This window comes from Saccopteryx leptura, chromosome 3, assembly GCF_036850995.1.
Source record: "Saccopteryx leptura isolate mSacLep1 chromosome 3, mSacLep1_pri_phased_curated, whole genome shotgun sequence".
Lineage (NCBI taxonomy): Eukaryota > Metazoa > Chordata > Mammalia > Chiroptera > Emballonuridae > Saccopteryx > Saccopteryx leptura.
The window spans coordinates 293,718,868-293,732,251 of record NC_089505.1 but is presented as its reverse complement, the minus strand read 5'-3'; the positions used below and the strand labels follow the sequence as shown (position 1 = coordinate 293,732,251).

Here is a 13,384-nt window from a genome sequence, read left to right as displayed (position 1 = left end):
TTAATGAGTTCTGTTGATGGAACCATGCTAAATGTATTACAGAAATTGAAATTTGGTGATACATTATCCTGTATAAGATGCTCAAATAAAATCCCAAATAAGCTGAGAGACAGTCTGTTCTTAACACAATTCAGAGAGATTTCCCACAAGGGGTTCCCAGATTATTCCCCATGATGCAACGGAATATGTTATCAGTAATCAGTGGCATGATGCAATGTTTGATGGGGTAGATTTCATATTTCGCCATTTATCATACTGTCCTTGGTTCTCTAGGAGAACTATAGCTATTAAATTCCTCACAGAATGTTTTCAGATATCTTGTCACTGTTTCTTCTGACAATTTCAACCAATAGTCACTAAACATTGACACTCATTTATTCCTTTATTTAGTCATTTAATAAAACTGGGCTACATACCTTGTTCACTTGTTTCATAGATTTAATGGAGCATTTAAGATGTTTCACATACTGGACATGAAAATATATATATACTATTTTTCCCAATGTATAAGATGCTCCCATGTATAAGATGCACCTTAATTTTGAGACTCGAAATTTGAAAAAAAAAATGTATTACATAAAGTTATTGAATTCAAGTTTTATTCATCATAAAATTCATACAATTCCCAATCACTGTCAAAATTCCCATCCATTAGCTTGTCTTCATCTGTGTCTGATGATGAAATCCTGTCTTCAGCAATGTGCACAAAAACAAGTGTGAAAAAGCAGGAAATAAAAGTAAAAAAAAAATCTATAACTGCTGTATAAGATGCACCTAGTTTTGAGACCCCAAATTTTTTGAAAAACTGTGCATCTTATAGATGGGGAAATACAGTAAGGCTGTGCCTGCCTCCAATTTTAATAATCCCATTAGGACAAATCCTGAATATTATTAAGACATTTGTTAAAATAAAAGAAGGTGGAGGTCTTAATTTAAAATAACGTTAACTGTACTCTGACTGGATAGCTTGGTTGGTTAGAGCATCGTCCTGAAGCTCAGAGGTTGCTGGTTTGAACCCTGGTCAGGGCACATACAGGAACAGATTGATGTTCTTGTCTCTTTCTCTCTCCCTTCCTCTATCTCTAAAATCAATAGAATAAACATAATAAATAAATAAATAAAATTATGTAACTGCTATTTATTTAGAGTTTACCTTGTGTGAGGTGTTGAGAAAAAACATTTTTATCTCATTTTAACATAATATCTAGTTTAATTCTCATTTTTTAAAAACCTAAGTGGTAGGTGTTAACTCCAGCATGTAGATGATAAAACAGGTTTAAAGCAAGTGATGACCATCTGTCATCACTAAGTGACCACTAAAGAACCCTGCATTGAATCACTTTGCCACTTAAAATGTATTGGGCTTAAAGTAGAATGACCCGAGAGGGCTCTGCGGGTAGAGCATCAGCCCCAGATGGGGGGCTGCTGGGTGGGTCCCAGTCGGGGAACATGTGGGACTCTGTCTCTCTGACTCCCCTGCTCTCATTTAATTAAAAAAACATCAGTAGGATTCAGCCAGTGCTGACTCCTAAAAGCTGGGCCTGCCCTCCCCAGGCCCAGCCCAGCTCAACACTCAGCCCCCAGGAGTCAGGGCCCAGCCCTTCAGGAAGGAGGTGAGCAAGGCTTCTTGGAAAACCTGACCAATCAGGTTAATGGACCTACAAATTCTGACTTTGGGGTCCTCTAACAGCTGGCCCACCAAAATCACCATCCAGTCAGTTTGAAAGTTTCTAAGTCTCATTCATGTGTTCGTTCAGGTTCCCATCAGCTCTCTGGTCCCTTACTATTAATAACGAGCAGAAGGTCAAGGCTGATGAGACAGCAGAGGAAAGCCTCTAATGCAACATGGAAAATAGAACAAAAGTGAAGATATTGCACATGAGCCAAAACAATGTACTATTGAAAAGTCATACAAATGAGACTTTGGAAATCAAAAACATGATAATTAAAATGGGAAGGGGGACAAGCAAAAGGAAATCTCCTGAGAGTAAGAGTTAAAACAAACAAACAAAAAAGTACCTAAAGATTAAAAATAGGAAAGAAGTGACCAGGCAGTGGCACAATAGATAGAGTGTCAGACTGGGATGCAGAGGACTCAGGTTTGAGACCCTGAGGTCGCAAGTTTGAGCACGGGTTCATCTGGTTTGAGCAAAGCTCACCAGCTTGGACCCAAAGTCGCTGGCTCGAGCAAGGAGTTACTTGGTCTGCTGAAGGCCCGTGTCAAGGCACATATGAGAAAGCAATCAATGAACAACTAAGATGTTGCAACGAAAAACTGATGATTGATGCTTCTCAGACCTACCTGTCTATCCCTCTCTCTGACTCTCTCTCTGCCTCTGTAATAAATAAATAAATAAATAAATAAATAAATAAATAAATAGGAAAGAATAGGTAAGAAAATCAGAAGACCCACCCTGGAAGTCCAACCCCAGAGTAAAAAACTGAGAAGCAAACAAACACAAGATACAGATGAGCTATTAGTTTGGTAAGATTCAGATAATTTGTTATTTCCAAAGTAGCTAGTTACAGAAGAAAAACGACACCTGCCCATTAGCATTGAGACTTAAGGGGGCAGTGAAGTCTTATTGGCAGGTGATTAGGCAGGATCTCAAAATTATTACTTTGAGCAACAAACATCACTTCTAAAAATCTACCTCTTTCAAATAATCACTAATATTCATGTACAGGGTTATATGTACAAGGCTATTGAGTTTAGCATTATTTTTATAGAAATATACTTAAAAAATAAAGTTTAAAATTCTAAGCAGCCACTAGAAAGAATTGAGGTATGAAAAGTTCTCCAAAATAGAGTGTTAGGTTGAGGAAACAGCCAGTAAATAATGTCTATATTGTGATGTATAATGTTAGATTAGAAAATAGTTTCATCGATTACCAGCCAGGGCACACAGGAGAAGCGCCCATCTGCTTCTCTACCCCTCCCCCTCTCCTTCTTCTCTGTCTCTTTCTTCCCCTCCCGCAGCCAAGGCTCCATTGGAGCAAAGTTGGCCCAGGTGCTGAGGATGGTTCTGTGGCCTCTGCCTCAGGCGCTAGAATGGCTCTGATTGTGGCAGAGCGATGCCCCAGTTGGGCAGAGCATTGCCCCCTGGTGGGCATGCTGGGTGGATCCCGGTCGGGCGCATGCGGGAGTCTGTCTGACTGCCTCCCCGTTTCCAACTTCAGAAATATACAAAAAAAAAAAAAAGAAAGAAAAAGAAAATAGTTTCAAAGCATTGCAAATGATATGATTCTATTTACTTAGAAACTAGAATATATGTGCCCAAGTGTGCATGCATGCCTAACTTTATAGAAACAGAACTGTGAGTTTATACACCCCAGTTGTACCAAGTTACCTTTGAATAGAACTTCACAAGTCCTTGCTTACTCATTTTGTTATAGACATTACTGGGTAGCTGGATCCTTACAGTAAGAATATATTACTTTTCTAGTAAGTTTATATATTTTTTTAAAAAACACAGTAAGTTCGGCGGGTTCATCCGACTGAATCAAATCTTCCAAGGGCCTCGAATCCATGTTCTCCCGGCCTCCTCCTTTCATGACCCTCACAATAGGTCAGGTTCCAGACACTGGGTTAGGAGACTATTATATTAGCAAGATGAGTGAGAAATGAGGGTTGTCTAATCAATACTGGGGCAGTAGAAGTGAAAATAAATGGGGGAAAGATTCTTATTGACTTAAGAGGCTGGAAAAAAGAGCTCATTTACACAGTCACTCAGTAAATATATATTAATTTAATAATATCTGATATTAGTAATAGACAGTATGGATGAGCATAATGGCCCTTCCAATGGCCTAAAACAGGGGTCAGGAACCTTTCTGGCTGCGAGAGCCACATATTTTAAAATGTAATTCCGTGAGAGCCATACAATATGTTTAACACTAAATACAAGTAAATGTGTGCATTTTATGTAAGACCAACACTTTTAAAGTACAATAAGTCTCTGAATTCTTTTTAATAACGCTGTTATGCTGTTGCTAACCAATGATTAGTAAAGTACTTCTTACCATTAATGCCACTTCTGGTGCTGCATGGTTTTGTTGATGGCTTTATAGTCTGGTTGATACATGGTGAGGTTAAGCTTCATGTAGGCATTGAGACTTCCATCCATTAAACGTGATCGTAGTTGGTCTTAACATTCTTTAGATGTGAGAAAGACTGCTCACATGCATACGTAGAGTTAAACATTGTCAGTACAGCAATACTCACACGCTGCAGTGTGTGGTATGTGACGGGAAGCACGTTCCAAGTTTTGACAATCAGCTGGTCCGCGGGTTGAAGTTTGTTCATTTCTCCCCACTTGTGTTTGCTCGTCGACTCTGCTTGCTGTCATGCAAGTCTTTCCAAATCTTCATTCAGTGACTTGAACTTATTCATCCACATGTCTGAGGCCCTCAGGTCAGCAGCTTATAGCTCAAAATCTCTGATGGAGACACCAGGGATGTTACTCATGTCGGCACTGTCCACTGAACACTCGTGTGGGTGGGTGATGAACTTAAAAAGATGAGTGCACTCACGAAATTCTCCAAAGCGTGCTTTGAATGACTGCAGGAGATTAGATGTGAAGCCTGCTAGCTGCTAGAGATCAAGATGTTGAGCAGGGTCACTTGCTGTGCATGCATCTTTAAACTCTCCCAGTTTTTCAAAGTGTAGTAAAGACCTGTTTCAATGTTAGCGATGAAGAATTCCAGCTTGTTTTCAAATGCAAACACTATTTGTTGAAGGGACAAGACTGTATTTCCAACACTTACATTTTCACATTGAGCTGGTTCAGATGTTCAGTCACGTCCACGAGATAGTAGAACTTCAAGAGCCACTCAGTGTTAGCTAACTCAGGATGCTCGACGTTTTCATTTTAAGAAAAGTCCGGATTTCGCTCAGACAAGCCGTGAAACGGCTGAGCACCTTCCCTCTTGACAACCAACGCACATTGTTGTGCAGAAGCAGACACAGATAATTATTCCCAACTTCATCCAGCAGTGTTTTAAACTGGAGATCATTTAAAGCTCAGGCAACAATAAAGTTGACCACCCGAATGACCAGTGACATCACCTCACCAAGCTGCTCACCACACATCTGAGTACAAAGCACCTCCTGATGTAGGATGCAGTGAAAACTTAGGATGGGTCTCTTTTCATGTTTATGAAGAAGCGCTTACGAATCCTCTGTTTTTCCCCACCATGCATGGAGCACCATCATTACACACCGAAATAAGTTTATCCATCAGTAGATTTTTTTCTTTAGCGAACTCAGTGAAAGACTTGAATAAATCCTTCCCTCTTGATGTCTCTTTCATAGGCAAAACAGCAAGACTTTCCTCACATAGTGTGTCACCGACAGCATACCTTGCAATCACGCTGAACTGGGATAAATGGCTTACATCTGTTGACTCATCCAAAGTGAGAGAAAAGAATGGTGCTGCATTTATGTCCTTCACTTGTGTTTCCTCAATTTGATTTGCCATCACGATGGTACGATCGTGAACAGTTCTTGCCGACAGAGGCATGTCTTTTATTCGTTTGATTATCTTGTCTTTATTCGAAAATTCATCAAAAAGTTCATTCGCAACATCAAGCATGAATGTTTTGGCATACTCCCCATCTGTGAATGGCTTTCTGTTTCTCACAATTGCTAAAGCACCAGCAAAGTCACTAGCTGAATTCCAGTCACTTTGTTGGGTTCAAACACGGAGTTGCTGCTGACTGGCTTGCACTCTACACAGTAGCTCTTGACATGCTTTCTTCTTGCTGTACCCCGCTGGATATTTCAATGCAAATGTAGTATGGCGTTTGTCGAAGTGCCGTTTAATATTTGACCGTTTCATCGATGCAATTTTATCATTGCATATTAGACACACTGCAGAACCTGCTCTCTCCACAAAGGCAAATTTCTCTGTCCATTCCTGCTGAAAAGTACGATGCTCCTCATCTTTTTTTCTTTTAGCCATCTTGTTTGTCAAAAGGGTTTCTGAAATTAGCTAGCTAACTACTTGATTAAAAGGAGGGAAATTTACTTCCTGACCTCACAACAACTTGTGTACATTAGGCATTATCCAATAAAAATTTGGTGTTGTCCTGGAGGACAGCTGTGATTGGCTCCAGCCACCCGCAGCCATGAACATGAGCAGTAGGAAATGAATGGATTGTAATACATAAGAATGTTTTATATTTTTAACGTTATTATTTTTTTTATTAAAGATTTGTCTGTGAGCCAGATGCAGCCATCAAAAGAGCCACATCTGGCTTGCGAGCCATATGTTCCCTACCACTGGCCTAAAAGAACTGAACTGAACTCCCCTGACGTTTTACTTGGCAGTGCAGGATCAAGAAAGCATAGGTTTGTACTCTGTGACCCCTGGGAGGGAACTGAGAAATTACCCACCCCATTTTCATAACTTAATGAAGAGATGTTTCATTTCCCCCCTCATGTTGACATGCCTGGCTTCCTTGCTGGGGGTATTCTTTGTATTCTTTCCTCCCAGTGGCTGGCAAGAAGAAAGGTGCTCACTTCACAGAGTTCAATGATATGGCAATAATGGGAAATTAAGTGTGACTGTGGAACTGCTGGTACAACAAATCCAAAGAACTGCAACTCACATTTTTGTTAGGTCTGACATGCTGGTGATCGTGCTGTAAATCCTTCCTGTTATGACCTCACAGATCACTTCTTCCTGGTCTTCACACAGAAAAAAGTATAGAGAGACAGGGATTTCCTGAGTGTAAAGAGAAGAAAACAATAATACCTTGCATCTGTGAAGGCAAGAGTTCAAGATTGGGTGAGTATATATACACATCATTTTTCACCCATTAAAATAGCAAAGATTGTTTTAAATAAGATTACTTATTAGATTGGATATGCTCATAAGTTAATTATATTAAATTATATTATTTAAAGTAAGTGCCCAATAATTAAGGGATGCCTTAATAAATTATGATAAACACACACACAAACACACACAATTTTGCCCCTTATGTTAAAATAATGGAAGTTCCTTATTTAGAAATATGATCCTGAAATGTTTCTTCACAAAAGTACTGTGTGTCTTTTTTATACTCAGACAGTGTGGAAAGGCAAAACTATCAAAGACAAGACCAGCACCTTTGACAGGTAGTGACCCCCTACCCAGAGTATGTACAAGCATAGTTGGGTGAGTTAGTTTTGGGGGGGTGGTTATAGACATTTAAGTTTTATTATAATTTTAATATTATTCAAATCTGTGGTTCTTTTCACTTATAACTTAATATCTCCAAGGTCTTCAGAATCTGAAGATCTGGTGGTCCTGAATCTACAAAATGCAAACGACTTCTATAGAACCAAAGACCAGGAGTTATTTTGCCATATTCTATGTAGGAATCCCCAAGGAACAGGAAAGTGAGGTAGCTGTCTAAATGTTGTGTGTGTGAGGGGAATGCTGGACCATAAGGCCTACTTGGGCAACAGTCTCAGGAAATAAGTAATATAACATAAATAGATGTATCAACCCTACTAACTTGAACACATTATTGTTTATGTTTGAGTAATGTTTAGTGATATGCTGAAAAGGATGTAGTATGTGAAAATGGCAGGGTTGTTCTTAGGGAACAAGAATAGGATATCTAAGTTGGCCAAGAAAACCAGTGGTCTATAGAGAAATATAACCAATAGTATGTGTATATACAGAGAGAGAGAGAGGTTTATTTTAAGGAATTGGCTTACACAATTATGGAGCTAGCAAGTCCAAAATCCACAGTGTGGGCTGGCAGGCTATAGAGTTGGTGTTTTAGTTCAAGTCCAAAGGCCATTTGCTGAAGGAATTTCTTCTTGCTTAGAGGAGGTCCGTCTTTCTAGTAGTACTTTCAACTGATTGGATTAGGCCCGCCCACATTAGGGAGAGCAATCGCTTTACATAAAGTTCACTGATTTAAATGTTAACCTTGTCCAAAAAACACCTTAATGTTTAAGCTCTTTAAATACAACCCACGTTTCTAGAAAGTAGGCATTACTTATTCCCATTTTAGATCTGAAAAAACTAGGGTCAGAGGCCATGGATACTGTGGGCGACCCCTGTGGCAATGATCACACTACAGTTTGGGTTCACCTGATTGTCCAGACAGAGGATTCCATGCTTAAAGGCAGATGGTTAAGTCCTATTTCCTCTGTACCAGAACACCTAGCAAGGTACTTAAATGTAGTTGCTTCTCAATAATTGATACTTGAATATACAACATATAGGGGTGGCCAGATGGAAGAAGTAGAGCTGGACTGAGAAGAAGGATGAGTATCAATCAACCAAAGTTGAGATTAAAGTGCTGTTTTCTCTCCATGAGGACTCTTTCCCATACTAGTACTTAGCGACAGGCAGACACTCCAGAGAGACCTCCCAGTTTTGGACCATGGCTCCACTGAATGCTCTGTGAACTTGGGCAGGTGACTTAACTTTTCTAAATCTGTGTCCTCGTCTATAAAATGGTGATAATGGCAGTATCCTGTATTTTGTAACGCTGAGAAGATAATGTGATAATGTGATAATCCATTAACGCCATGCCTAACCAACCAGACTAGTTTACCATTTGGATAATCAGAGCCTCACGGTCGCCTTACTCTAAAAGTATCCTGTGCTGCCAAGTTTTTGCTCATTTCCTTTTCTATGATTAAAAGGCTTTCTAGGGAGACTCATCCTCATCCAGGTTAAAAGGAAGGTTAGAAGTAAGTGAAGTTAAAAAGATGAGATTTGCTGGTACTTGATAGGTCTTGACCACACTGAGAACTCTTTCCTGTCTCATAAACCTAACAGAACCTAAGTAATTTTATATCAAGAAAAATCTACCCAGTAAAAATGAACATTAAAACTCTTACCTGATTATCATTACATTTCACAGTTTGTTAGTAGTAAAAAGATCTACTTATGGGTTTTCTGAACAGACTCTTCAAATAAAGTTCTACTCAATACATTTTATTTTACACAGAAAAAAAGAGAACTCACTTTTACTTTGTAAGGTCTAGGCCAGGGGTTCCCAAACTTTTTATACAGGGGGCCAGTTCACTGTCCCTCAGACCATTGGAGGGCCAGACTATAAAAATACTATGAACAAATCCCTATGCACACTGCACATATCTTATTTTAAAGTAAAAAAACAAAATGAGAACAAATACAATATTTAAAATAAAGAACAAGTAAATTTAAATCAACAAACTGACCGATATTTCAATGGGAACTATGGGCCTGCTTTTGGCTAATGAGATGGTCAATGTCAAGTTCCATATTTGTCACTGCTAGCCGTAACAAGTGATATGACGAGCTTCCGGAGCCGTGATGCATGCATCTCACGTCATCGGAAGTAGTACTGTACATGAGCGATGCCACGCTTTGCAGTGGACTCACTGACCACCAGTGAAAGAGGTGCCCCTTCCAGAAGTGCAGCAGAGGCTGGATAAATGGCCTCAGAGGGCCACATGTGGGCCACGGGCCATAGTTTGGGGATCCCTGGTATAGGCAGATTGGGATCCTGGTATCTCAATTCTAGTATCCCTATCATAGATAGTACAGACAAAATAGAAACTGCAAAATAAAGATAGTTGATCAAGTCAGTTAGGATTGTTGAGACCACTGCTGTGGACACCATGGTGACAAGTTCCAGCAAGATACAAACGGGAGGAGTGACTATCAGCATATGGAGCAGCAGAGGCAGCTGACCCTCTCAGCCTGCAATATGTGTTACTCTCAATAACTGAAACATGTTCATCAGGAGGTTGCTAAATAATGATCAAAAAATCCCAAAAGGACCAATCCATGCTAGTGAGAGAGGATAACTCTTATTAGTCTGTGTGATAGCCACAGCATGTGTGGAAACACAAGAACACACAAGGAAATGTGTGGAAAAAAAGGGAAGCTAATGGCAAACCTTTTATTTCAAAGAGAATGCAGAAAACTTAAGAAGTAATTAAGAAAATTGAATATTGTTTAATTTCACTGTCTGTGTCTTTATTTCACACATCCTTAACACCATATGCATGTGTCCATTTTAACTTGTCACAGTTATCATAAAGAATTATCATCTTAGGGAGGTGACAAGATGGCAATGGAGTAGGTGGACGTACCAACTTCCACCTCCCAGGACCAAAGTGGATTACAACTTAATTTTAAGAATCATCATCTAGAAAAACCAAATTTGGACTAAACTAAGAGGACTCTTCAACCAAGGAACACTGAAGAAGCCATACTGAGACTGGTAGGAAAAGCAGAAATGCGGAGAGGGCTGCCCAGCTCCCTGGAGCGAGCGGCAGCCTGGTGAGACTCACGTGGCGGGAAGTGAGTTTAGAAGAGAAGGGAGAGTCCTGAGCCCCAGGAAAAAAGCCCCAGCCTGCAGCCCCAGAGCCTAGAAGAGGTGTATGGACAGGATTTAGTTATAAACAAGTCAGGATACTGTTTGTGAGAAAGAGACTGATTTCTCAGACCCAGGATTCTTCTTAAAGGGACAGCACAGAAAACCTCTCTCACAACCACTCACCCGGGGCTCTGGGGGATGGGGAGAGAGGAGAGGACTGGAGCAGCGGGAAGAGAGTGTAATCTAGGAGGCACAGGGAGAAACACTTTGAGAGACAGCCACCCTAACCCTGGGATGAGTCACTCCCCAAATCTGAAGTGAATATTTCCCCTGGAAACAGCAATACTAGCAAAGTAAAGCAGGACACCAGCCAAACAAACTCTCCCACAATACTTAGAGCAGAGTTACTTAGAAAGAGGGAGCTTTCGGGACTACAGTAGTGAGTCTTAGGGTCTGAGCTGCAGCACCCCCACCCACACGGCTGTGGGCTCACCCGAGGGCAGGTGGTGGCGGGACACAGAAACGAGGTTCTGTCAGCAAGGGTAGAAGCTGGCTGGCCACAACTGAAGCCCAAGTGTGAGCTTGGCCTTGCTGGGCTGGGGAGGAGGGGATGCAGGAAAGTGGTCAAGCCCAGCTACAGGCTGCCTGCAATTCAGCCTGCAGGGGAAGGGCAGGAGCCCCGAAAGGGGCGGAGACCTGCCCTTAAGCAAGGGCACAGGAGTGCAACCTTGCCCCACCCACAGAACCCAGGCTTGTGGCCTGATGCAGGAGCCAGCTCCTCCCACAGGGATAGAGAAAAAGCCCAGAAGAGGCGGAGTCCCATGACTGAGCATGGTCACAAAGCCCAACCCGGCCTGTGGAGCCAAGGCTTGCAGCTGTCTCACAAGTGGGCTCCTCCTGCAGGGGAAGGATGAAAGCCTGGAATCAGTTGGAGACCCGCAGCTGAGCAAACCTCCTCACCCCTACCCTCAGGGCCGAGCATAACCCCACCAGCAGGGGCAGGGAGAAGGCTGATGCCACCGAGGCTTGTACCACCAAGCATGTGATAGCAGACCCTCCCACAATGTAGAGGCAGAAACTACAGCAACTGCCCCAGTGGACTACAATAGCAACACCCATACTCGAACACCCTAGGCAGCAGCAGCAGAGGGGGCAGTGGTCCTGCACACAGACCACACCTAGGGAACACAGAGGCCACACCAGTGGACTCCAGTAGCCAAAACCTTCTTTTACACAGACAAAATGAGAAGGCAGAGAAATGCAACACAAATGACTCAAGAGAAATCCCCAGAAAAGGACCTGAATGAATCAGATATAACCAAATTACCAGATGCAGTTTAAAATAATGATTGTTAGGATGCTCAAAGATCTTAGAATAACAATAGATGGTCATTACGAACACCTAAATAAAAAGATAGCAAATATAAAAAAAGACATTGAAATAATAAAAAAGAACCAGTCAGAAATGACAAACACAATATCAGAAATGAAGAACATAATGGAAGGAATTAAAAGCAGGATGGATGAAGCTGAGGATTGAATCTGAGAGTTAGAGGACAAGATAAATGAAGGCATGGAAGTGGAGCAGAAAAAACAAAAGAGACTCAAAAGTCTGAGAAAACTCTAAGAGAGCTCTGTGACAACATGAAGAGAAATAACATCCACAACATAGGGGTTCCTGAAGAAGAAGAGAAAGAACAAGGGATAGAGACTTTGTTCAAACGTATCATAGCTGAAAACTTCCCTCAATTAAGGCAGGAAAATGTCTCACAAGTTCAAGAAGCACAGAGAACTCCATTAAGAGAAACCCAAAGAAATCTACACCAAGACACATCATAATTAAAATAACAAAGCTAAGTGATAAAGAGAAAATATTAAAAGCTGCTAGAGAAAAACAGGCTATCACCTACAAAGGAGCCCCCATAAGGATGACTCCCAACTTCTCAACAGAAACACTTGAGACCAGAAGGGAATGGCAAGAAATATTTAAAGTAATGTAAAACAGGAGCCTACAACCAAGACTACTGTATCCAGCAAGGTTGTCATTTAAAATTGAAGGAGAAATAAAAAGCTTTCCAGACCAAAAAAAACTCAAGGAATTCAGTACAACCAAACCAATGCTGCAAGAAATGCTAAGGGGCCTGTTGTAAACAGATCAAAGGAGAAAAAGAATATAGCAAAAGAGGAATACAGTTTTAAAGAATAAAATGGCAATAAACAACTACATATCAATAATAACTTTAAATGTAAGTAGATTAAATGATTCGATCAAAAGACATAGGGTAGCTGCATGAATAAGAAAACAGGACCCATACATATACTATCTACAAGAGACATACCTTAAAACAAAAGATGCACATAGACTGAAGATAAAAGGATGGAAGAAAATATTTCACACAAATGAAAATGAAAAAAAGCTGGGGTAGCAATACTTATATCAGACAAAATGGACTTTAAAACAAAGGCTATAGTAAGAGATAAAGAAGGTCACTACATAATGATAAAGGGAGCAGTCCAACAGGAAGATAAAACCATTATAAATATCTACGCACCTACACCTACTATAGGAGCACCTAAATATATAAAGCAGACTTTGATGGATTTAAAAAGCGGGATCAATAGCAATATTATAATAGTAGGGAATTTCAATGCCACACTAACATCACTAGATATATCCTCAAGAAAGAAAATTAACAAAAAACAGCAGACTTAAAGACACTCTAGATCAACTCGATTTATTAGACATCTTCAGAACCTTTCATCCTAAAGCAGCAGAATATACATTCTTTTCAAGTGCTCATGGTACATTCTCTAGGATAGACCACATATTAGGGCACAAAAGTGGCCTCAACAAATTTAAGAAGATTGAAATTATACTTTCAATCTTTCTCGTGTACTTTCTCTGATCACAATGGCATGAAACAAGAAATCAACCACAACAGAAAAAATAAAAAATATTCAAACAGTTGGAAACTAAATAGCATGTTATTAAATAACGAATGGGTTAACAATGAGATAAAAGAAGAAATTTAAAAAAATCCTAGAAATGAACGATAATGAGCAT

General features: G+C 40.4%; 1 long non-coding RNA gene across 2 annotated transcripts in view; it reads right to left on the bottom strand.

The window, feature by feature from the left end:
* The window catches only part of LOC136401100 (uncharacterized), a 119,050-nt gene that overhangs the window by 22,837 nt on the left and 82,829 nt on the right, over positions 1-13,384 (bottom strand). For both annotated transcript variants that reach the window (XR_010750467.1, XR_010750466.1), the window contains exon 4: positions 6,613-6,728. This is a non-coding gene — a long non-coding RNA (uncharacterized lncRNA). The remainder of the gene's footprint in view (positions 1-6,612; positions 6,729-13,384) is intronic.